Genomic DNA, 10668 nt, shown 5'->3' with positions numbered 1-10668 from the left:
TGGGAGGATGGAGTCAGGACACTGCAAGCCGAGGAACCCCCGGAAGCTGGGACAGGTCCTTCTCTCGCATTTGCAGAGGGCACATAGCCCTGCTGACACCTCGATCTCAGACTCCCAGCCTCCAGAACCAGAAGCAGGAGATAATAAATCTCTGTGGTTTAAACCACTGAGTTTGTGGTATTTCATGACAGCAGAGACACCGTCCCAAACCTTTATATTCCGAGCCAGGTGACTCGGTTCCAAGTCTCTACCTTGAGGAGTGTTTACACCTCCAGAGAGATACTGGGGAGCCTTGGAGCCTTTCGCAGTGGGGAACATCGCAGAGGAGTCTCTCGGGTCTACCTGCAACACCTTGGCCCTCCTCACAGCCCCGGCCCCTGGCCTCTGGGCTACAAAGCTGGACAGTAGCCACTGGAATACCAAGACAGCCTGGGGAGGGTCCTGCCAAACTTACTGGGCCCTGCACGCCGTTGCCTTAAAAGCCCCACATGACTCCTGGGTCTGAGGCCCCTGCCCTCGCCGGGGAGCATGCTGAGCACAGGCCCTCATCTTCCCGGACCCCTCAGCCTCCCGGGCCCTCTCACCCCACCCGGAGTGGGCAGCTCTGGGCTGTAGCCTTGGAAGCCCCTCCCCTTATCCCCCTGTCGCTGGGATGATGGGGCCATATCCCCCTCCAGGGACCTTCAGATGCTGCGAGTCGTGTCTCCTTGCAGGTGGAGCTGGAGGAGATGCTGACGGCCACCAGCTGCTTCACGCCAGCTCATCCCCTCGGACGTCAGCGCACGCTTTCAGCGTGACCGCTCGGAGAGCCTGGCCTCTGGGAGGCCTTTCCAGTTGTGTTCTCCTGCACCTGTAATCATCAGGCCCCCGTACAGTGCTCCCAGTGGGGTCTTTATTTCCGTGACAAGAGGCCTGCTCGCCTACACAAAGGATGGCTGCCACGTGTGTGGGAGAATGGGGACAGGAAAGGTGACAACAGAGGTAGAAGCCCAGAGTGCCCCCCTCGCACCCTCCTCCTCGCCCCAGGCTGGCGTGAGCACCCCCACCCCACATGCTGAGGCCCAGGACGCTGGCCCGACACATATAGCACCAGCAAGGTCTGTTCCATAGGTCCAAGAGCCCAGGAGCCATCCCACCACACCACCCCCATGTGGAGACACAAGCCCATCAACCTCTGGGGTCCTCGCAAATGGGCCAGGAGCCCTCCGGGGGTGGGCTCCTCTCACAGCCCTTCCCTGGAATCGCTGTCTTGGGATCAAGCATGTGGGGAACGAGACTGATGGGAGAGGATGTCTCCCATCTGCGGCCACCCAGACGTTGGCCAACCCTCTACACCTTGGTCACGTCCCATGAGTACCGTCTCTCCAAGGTCGAAGCCCCATGCCCCTCGCGGGACTCCCTTGAGGTGAGGGTACAGACACCACTTGGGTTCCATCAAGCTGACTCACCTGCCCAAGAGCTGAAGTCGGAAGTGAGCAATGTGCACCTGTGCGAGCCCGGGAGTGGGGGCGTGCGGGCCCTCTGAGGCTGCGGCGGTGCTTCTGCGGGCGCGGCTCTCGGGACGCGGCTGGTCCTCAGTCCTAGCTGTCGGCTCCTCCCCGAAACACCACCTAGTACTATTTCCTTCGATCAGTTCCTTTCCAGCTTAGAGTAGCTGTTGCTGGCAGCTCAGCATCCTGATTGATGGAGTCGGGGAGATGCCGTGGGTCCAGGCCATGGGCCAGGCGGGCGGCAGGTAGGAGTGGTACCACTACCAGGGCACCAGGGTACCACTACCAGGGTGGGGGCATGGCCAGCCTATTAGCAGGCCTGGGCCGTCCCTGCCTCTCTTACTACATCACTCCTCACCAACTCCTCGATCTTTTTTCCTTTATTTATTCGGGGTGCCTGACTCAGAAGAGCATGCGACTCCTGATCTCGGGGGTTGTGAGTTCGAGCCCCACCCACACTGGGTGTAGAGATTACTGAAATAAACTTTTTCTTATTCTCTTTTTAAGATTTTATTCATTTATTTGACAGAGAGACAATGAGCACAAGCAGGGGGAGCAGCAGGAAGGAGGAGAAGCAGGCTCCCCTGCTGAGCAGCGAGCCTGCCATGGGGCTCCATCCCAGGACCCCAGGATCATGACCCGCATAGAAGACAGGCCCTTAAACTGTGGAAGGAGCCTCGGTGTCCATCGAAAGATGACTGGATAAAGAAGCTGTGGTCTATGTATACAATGGAATATTCCTCAGCCATTAGAAACGACAAATACCCACCATTTGTTTCGACGTGGACATTATATGGTCTCATTCATTTGGGGAATATAAAAAATAGTGAAAGAGAATTAAGGGGAAAGGAGAAAAAAGGAGTGGGAAATATCAGAAAGGGAGACAGAACATGAGAGACTCCTAACTCTGGGAAACGAACAAGGGGTGGTGGAAAGGGAGGTGGGGGGATGGGGTGACTGGGTGACGGGCACTGAGGGGGGCACTTGATGGGATGAGCACTGGGTGTTAGGCTGTATGTTGGCAAATTTAGCCCCAATGGAAAAATAAAAAAAAGAAGGCAGGCACTTAACTGACTGAGCCACCCAGGTGCCCCATAAACTTTTATTTTTTAAGATTTTATTTATTTGAGAGAGAGAAAGCATGAGCAGGGGGAGGGCAGAGGCAGAGGGAGATAGAGACTGCCCACTGAACAAAGAGCCCACACAAGGGCAGTCTCCATCCCAGGATCCTAAGATCATGACCTGAACAAAAGACGGATGCTTAACTGACTGAGCTACCCAGGTGCCCCAAAATAACTGAGTTCTTAAAATTTTTTTAAAGCTTCTCCTTTCCTGAATCTTTTTTCTAAGGTTTTATTTATTTATTTATTCATGACAGACACAGAGAGGCAGAGACACAGGCAGAGGGAGAAGCAGGCTCCATGCAGGGAGCCTGATGTGGGACCCCATCCGGGTCTCCAGGATCACACCCTGGGCTAAAGACGGCGCTAAACCGCTGGGCCATCGGGGCTGCCCTCCTTTCCTGAATCTTAATGCTAACACAATGATGACTTCATTACCTCAAATGTAGGTAGTGCTGTCCAGGTTACAAACCGTTTCGATATTCATACTCTCATCAGCTCACAACAACCCTCTGAGGTGGAGTGTCTCAATCCCATTTGACAGGCAACAGGAAAAAGGCTCAGAAAGGTGAAGGGATCTGCCTGTGGTCCAAGGCTCTGTAGGCAACATAGCCAAGAACTGAAGCCAGGGGTGGGACGCCTGGCTGGCTCAGCTGTCCATCTTGGGGTTGTAAATGTGAGCCCCATGTTGGGTGTAGAAATTACTTAAAAATCTAAAAAAAAAAAAAAATCTTAAAAATAAAATTAAAGTCCAGGGGCTTCTGGATTCCTGTGTTATATTTATCCCTATACATTATAGGGGCCGGCGGCCCCCACCACCGTATCCCGATGCCCTCCTACAATGGTTCAACTTCCCAAGCCATGAGCACAAACTGAAATATACCGCTAGCTTTCCAGGCAATTTTTTTTTTTTTTTTTTTTTTTTTTTTAGAGAGATTCCATCTTTGCTACTAGAGGCTGCACAGGGGAGCGGCCTGGCCTGAGGTCCTAGCCCAGCTCTGCCACCTGTCACATGATCTTGAACAAGTTACTTACCCTTTCTGGGCCTCACAGTCCTGGGGTTGTTGAAAGAAATGAGTTCATCCATGTAAAGTGCTTGAAACAGTGCCTGGCACGTAGTAAATGCTCAATAAATATGAGCCAGCTTCACTACGACTACAAATCTAAGAGACACAGTACCAAAAAGACCTTGAGTGACTTCAAATATGAAACATAACATGTCCACACATGAAATAAGGGGAAATCATCTTACATTTACAAGAACAATTAAGTCTTCTGGCCCAACTGGAAGATACTAATCATGCAAATTCCAAGACAGAGGGATCCAGAACAGGATAGATTCTCACACTCCTTGGCCAACGGACCAGTCTTTGCATCTGTAATTCTCACCCGGCAGACTGAAGAGTTTCTGGAAGGTGGGAGGGTGTGGGTTCTGCCCCCCATTGCCACCTAGACTGGCCTAGAACCCTTCTCCCTGCTCCCCAGAGCCGAGCACCCAGCGCCATTTGTGGTTGGGCTCGTGGTGAGTAAGACATTATTTTTACAAGAGAGATAACAGGGCTTGAGAAAGAGCCCCAACTCTGGAGTTGGAAAGGCTAAAATAAAAATGAAATACCAGTTCAATGCTTGGCACGGAACAGGTGCTCAACAAATGTCACTCTTCTTTACTCTCGCTGTTGGCCGGCAGTGGTTTCTCCTATCATAACCAGCGTCCCTCAGTAAACCTGGACTCAGATCTGAAACAAATCCAATCTCAGGAGGGCACTGCCTATTCCACAAGCTCCTCTCAGCCTGCAGAGCCCACCGTGCAGCTCAGATGCAGACTCGTGGCTAGACCGACACTTTGACGCGTAAGTCTGGGGCCTTCCTCTCTGTTCCCCAACCACCTGAGCAGCTAGCCTGCTTTGAATGTTGTTTTTTGAGAATGAATAGAACATAAGCCTTTTTGTCTTTTTTTTTTAGATTTATTTTGCGACAGAGCACAAGGAGGAGCGGCAGAGGCAGAGGGAGAAGCAGGTGCCCCACTGATCAGGGAGCCTGACGTGGGGCTCCATCCCAGGACCCCGGATCATGACCTGAGCTGGAGGCAGACGCTTAACCGACTGAGCCACCCAGGTGCCCCGCTTTTTTGTCTTTTTTTCACCCAGAGTCATAGTCTCAGGAAACCTAGGGAGGTTTGCAGAGGAGGAAAAAGAAAGGGTTAGCAAGACATGCAATGTCTTGGCCAGAAGTGGGGGGAGAGGCCAGAAGCTGTCCCTGACCCTTTGTCTTGCCCCAAGGTGTGGAGGGTGGGGAGAGGGAGGTCAGGGAGTCCTGCCGGCCTCAGGGGATGGGGGCTTGACATAAAAGGTTTTGAAAATGCTGTAAAGCAGTATTTCCTGCACACCCAGGTGTGTAAGCCGAAACCCACTCACTCTACACCAGCTCTGGGTGCACATCAGGGAAAAAACCTGACGTGGTCCTTGCCCTTGGGCCCTTCACAGTCCCCAAACAAGCGACACATGAACTTGTGATTATAAGGTATGGCAAGTGGCCGTTACCGAGAACACTGCGGTGGCATGGTTAAGGACGTGCTCTGTAGAGGGGACAGTGGAGCAAAGATCTGAAGGACACAAATAGTGGGCCACAGGACAAAGGGTATGTCGGGGAAGCAGGGCAAGGGGGAGCATCCAGGCAGAGAGCAGGGCCTAGGAACGGGCTGTGGCAGGAAAGAACAGGCCTGGAGGTCCGGGTGCTGAGGATCTGGGTGGTGGCTCCTCTGGTAGGTTGTGGTAGCCCTAGAACCGGGGGCCACAGGGCGACACACGGACAAAGGGCCTGACCGAGGGTGGGGGCGCCTGGCTGGCTCAGTCAGTAGAGTATGCAACTCTTGACCTCAGGGTTGTGGGTTCAAGCCTCACACTGGGTGTAGAGATTAAGAAAATAAAATCTTTAGGGGCACCTGGGTGGCTCAGTCGGTGAAACGTCTGTCTTCAGCTCCTGTCATGATCCCAGGGTCCTGGGATGGAGCCCCACACCAGGCAACCTGTTCAGCAGGGAGTCTGCTTCTCTCTCTCCCTCTTAAGATCTCAAGATCTTAAAAAATAAAATCTTTAAAAAAAATAAAATGATGGAAGGTGAGCCAGGGAAGGTCTAAAAGGCAATAAATACCATTGAGGAAAGAGAGGGAGGTCCTGAACGGGAGAGGCTGCACCTGCTCGGTGACCCTGAGCCTCGGCATCCTCACTTGTAAGAGAGAGATCATGCTTTTCCCTCGGGGCTGTACGGAGCCAACGGCGTCGAGGGATGATCACCACCAAGTAGCACAAAGCAGGTGCTCCCAAGCGGCGCTGTAGGACACTCGCGGCCTGCAGTCACAGCCGTCCCCCCACCCCCAAGCCGGGCCTGAGCCGGTTGTCCCCGCCCTCCCCACCCCCGACTATAAGCTGCTGGACAGCAGGAGCAGGCTCCCATCCACCGGCACAGTCCACCCTCCCGCCTCCTCACAACAGCCTGGCCCGTTTTAAGAGCTCAATAAATGTCGTGGAATTGAACACAAGTGTGCGAATAATTATAGTAACTAATAAACTGAGGAATGCTTCTTCGGAGGACAGAGAAGTCAGAGTCCGAGATGATCAAATGACAAAGGACGGGCCGAGAGAGGACATGCCGTGGCTCGCTCCCAAGCCGGGCCGCGTCTGATGTTCCCTCTGAGGCCCACTGGGGAAATATCCAGTCGTCTACGCACGGGCAGGGAGATGCAGGCTTTCTTCTTGTGATCACCAAGGACATTCCGAGGCCACAAAGTGGGTTGGAATAACTCACGGGCAGTTCTGTCAAACCAGCACAGATTTGATGCTTCACGGTTCACATGGCACTACCGCGTGTGACAGCATTCCAGTTTAGTTATTGATGAGGCTCATCCTCGGTGGATGGAGAGGAGCATGCCACAGCCTGGCAAGGGCAAGTCCCTTCCCGGGGTTCAACAGTGAGCCACAGACGCGAGGCATAAACGGGGACCTTTTAGATGGAAACCACTGTGCCTTCCCCTGTACGACCACCGCTCCACGCAGACTCGTGAGCACGAAGATGCAAAGTCCTGCAGACACCCAACACAGGCCCAGCGCGGTCCTGTGGCTGAACCTCCCACCGCGGAAGGTCAGAAGCCACTGTGGCATCCTGGCCACGGAGGAAGGATGTCACCCTTCATTCCGTGTGAAATGACCCATCAGCTAGGAGGCCCCTCCTCCCATTGAGAAAGAAAGGCAGAGCCTTCAAGCTGAGCAACTCTCCACTTTCCGAAGTCTCAGAGGTCAACATGTACGCCACTCAGTTTCAGGGGTGCCTGGCTGGCTCAGTGAGTGGAGCAGGGGACTCTTGATCTCAGGGTTGTTAGTTCAAGCCCCACCCTGAGGGTCGAGTTTACGTAAAGAAATAAAATTTAGGGGCACCTGGGTGGCTCAGTGGTTGAGTGTCTGCCTTCGGCTCAGGGTATGATCCTGGGGTACCGGGATCGAGTCCCACATTGAGCTCTCTACATGGAGCCTGCTTCTCCCTTTGCCTGTGTCTCTGCCTCTCTCTCTCTCATGAATAAATAAATAAAATCTTTTAAAAAAAAAAAGAAAATTTAAGAAAGAATAAAAATACGTTTAAAAATATATCATTCAAAAAACAAAATAAAATAAAAATAAATAAAAATATATCATTCAATTGTGTCCACTGACACCCTACGGCCTCATCTAAATTTTTAATTATTACTTTTGAATCAAAAGATGTTCGGGGGGTTAGGAATCTTTTTAAAACAAAAAGTAACAGAGCCTCAATACCATCCCTGTCTCCTGCGCTCTTCTCATCTTGTTCCCCCACCACCAATTTGCTTGTCTCTCTGGAACTCACTTATACAAACACAAGCAAACACGAGTATATCCCATCCTACCTTATTTCTACAGAAAAAGGTGGCAGAGAGCTGTCACAGTTTCAGGGAGCAAATCCTTTCTCCCCACTGCCTCAGGCCTGCATGCCTCAGGCCTGCACTGCCAGCAAGCCCAAGACCAGACAGCCGATCAATAAGCACTTGCTGGGGGAGGGGGGAAGGCCAGAGTGAGTGGACCAGTCGATCCCTGGGGCCGGCCCAGGGTGTGAGAGGCAAGTGCTCGCGGGCGGACAGCTGTGCACAAGCATCAGTAGCAAAGCAGTCCCAGGGCGAGGCAGGGCGTCAGAAGCAGGTGCATCCTGACACCTAGTGAGGTGCAGAGCTAAGGTCAGACGCTTCCAGGGGCGGCAATGGCCTCACCCTTGGCCGCTACCCCGGGGGCCAATACCAGCCCTTGTCTTCCGCAAAGAGCACCCACAGGACAAGGGGTGCAGAGGACTTTGTCACACTGTTAAAGCCGCCTGCAGAGAATTAAAGCACCAAGAAATGGAGGGAGCTCCTCAATGGCTCCAGCCTCACGTCTTTGCAAATCATCCTAAAAGGACTGCAGGGAGCCTGCTTCTCCCTCAGCCATGTCTCTCATGAATAAATAAAATCTTTTTAAAAAAAGGACTGCAGGGGAGCCTGCCCTACCTGGACCAGGACCCAGTGGGCCTTCTGGGGGAGGCACCTGTAAGTGGGCCTGGCCCCTCTGAAAGGGAGCTCTGGGCCGGGGGCTGCACAAGGTCCTTCTCAGGGCCAGTCCCGGCTTGTCTGCAGAGTGTGCGGGAGCGCGGACGAGGAAGGGGGTGTGCGCACTGCCTGCAAAGTGGACTAGTATTTTTGGGAGGTTTTAATTTGCTTCAATTAAAAATTCAGGCCAGCTCTGAGCAAACAGAAGTAGGTGAGCTTATTTTCTGAACCTCTGCACCGACATTTCTGGGCCCTCCACCCTAGCCAGCCCTTACCGACTGGCCAGTTCCAAGATGCACACGGCTTCCTCCCCGCTCTCCAGCTAGAGGGACCAGGGTCCTGCTGGAGGAGGGAGGGAGAGACACCATCTGTCTCCACAACACGGGAGAAGCCCCCTCTCTGGGGCCTCAGCACCAGTCTTCCGGATCTGCATCATTTCCATACACTTGAGGGCTCCTTCCTCAACCTCACTGGTTCCATATCTTGGGATCAAAGGACTGTAGGAAACACTTGGGAAAAGGAGATGCTGGCACCACCGTCCCCTCCCAGCAGCCCTGGCCCAGAGAAGGTAGTTGCTTTCTTGGGGGTAGTTTATGAGCCACTGGAGAAACCCTCCTGCCCTGACACACGCTCCAGCAGGCTCTGCAGTAGAACCTGTGTCCTATCAATCTCTGTCAAGTGAAGGAATAAATAAACTCACCCATTCAATGTACTCATGAATGGCTACGTACTGAGCGCGTTTCAGGACAGGAACAATGCTGACCCACACGAGGGTCAGAAAAGGCAGGCCTGGGACGCCTGGGCGGCTCAGTTGGTTAAGCATCTGACTTCGGCTCAGGTAACAATCTTGGGGCCCTGGGAGCAAGCCCCACGGCGGGCTCCCCACTCAGCATGGAGTCGGCTTGTCCCTGGCCCTTTGCCCCTCCCCCACGTCGTGCACACATACATGCTCACCATCTTTCTACAATAAATAAAATCTTAAAAAAAAAAAAAAAGGCAGAACTAAGGAGGGGACTCTCACCAATATCAGCTCCTTCTCGTCCTCTGAATCCAGGGCCTTCTCTATTGTACTTTTGCTCTTTTGTGAGTTAGGGCAGGAAGCTGAGTGACCGTCCTCCAGTGACAATGATTACTTCCCATGCGATTCCATATTCTGGGGCCCCAGGGTTTGCAGAGGGCTAGCTGGGTCACGGGAAGAAGTGGGCCCCAGGAGCCTAAGTCTTCTCTGGCCTACCTGACCCTAGGCCCCACCATGGACTTCCCCAAAATAGCTTTTTTTTTTTTTTTAAGACTTTACTCATTTATTTATGAGAGACAGAGAAAGATAGGCAGAGACACAGGCAGAGGGAGAAGCAGGCTCTATGCAGGGAGCCCAACGCGGGACTCGATCCCAGGTCCCCAGGATCATGCCCCGGGCTGAAGGCGGTGCCAAACCACTGGGCCATCAGGGTTGTCCCCAAAATAGCTTTATAGTGAGGCCTGACCAAGTCTCCAGAGCACATCCCCCCCATGAACCCTAAGTCAAAGGCCTTCTAGTGGGGAGAAAGGAGTAACCCCAAGAAACCACACATACCCCTTGCCCTCCAGGTCCACACCTTACAAACCCTCCTACGTTGACCTTTCCAATGATAATAGGAATTCCAGGAACATGGCAGTCCTCCAAATTCAGGTATGCAAAAATGACTTTTTTCTTGATACCTCTACTATATCCTTATTGTTATTATCCTCGTAATGAGCTCCCATCTCTAACCAACAGAGAAGTTAATCTGGTAACATTCAAGTCAAACTAGCTTAATCACTGATTTCAGTTCAATCTATTCAAGTCCGACTTGGTCACATCCCCATTTGGGGGCTGGGCTTATACCACCCTCCTGCTGCGCTCCACCAAGGACTGCCCGAGGGGCAAGCTCGCTAGCACACTCTCAGCTGACTTCCATGTGACTCCAGGGGCCCATAAGGTCCTCTGGACTCCCTTTCTTCTCCATTCAAGAGAAATCTGGGCAACTAACCTGCCGAGACCTTAAAGACCATCTCCATGTGCCCTGGTGGCATAGGGAGCATCTGACATGTCATCGTCCTCCCTAATTCCAAACACAGGGCTACGCACAGGCCCTGCACTTGGAAGTTCCCAGTGTTAGAAGGAATTGTTCCTACCCTGCTCCTAATGCCTTTTTCTAAAAACTCTCCTCACGGGATGCCTGGGTGGCTCAGTGGTTGAGCATCTGCCTTTGGCTCAGGGTGTGATCCCAGTCCAGCATCAGGCTCTCCGCAGGGAGCCTGCTTCTCCCTCTGCCTGTGTCTCTGCCTCTCTCTCTGTCTCTCAGGAATAAACAAAACCTTTAAAAAAAAAAAAAGAGTTAAAAAAATAACTCTCCCCTCATCCCATTGCAGAGCTCTTGATACCCTTTTATGACCCTTTCAAATTTCTTACCGCTTAGTCCTTCCACTTAACGCCTGACGATTGGCATCTTTG

This window comes from Nyctereutes procyonoides, unplaced genomic scaffold (genome assembly GCF_905146905.1).
Source record: "Nyctereutes procyonoides isolate TBG_1078 unplaced genomic scaffold, NYPRO_anot_genome, whole genome shotgun sequence".
NCBI classification, from domain to species: domain Eukaryota; kingdom Metazoa; phylum Chordata; class Mammalia; order Carnivora; family Canidae; genus Nyctereutes; species Nyctereutes procyonoides.
Note: the sequence above shows the minus strand (reverse complement) of the source record.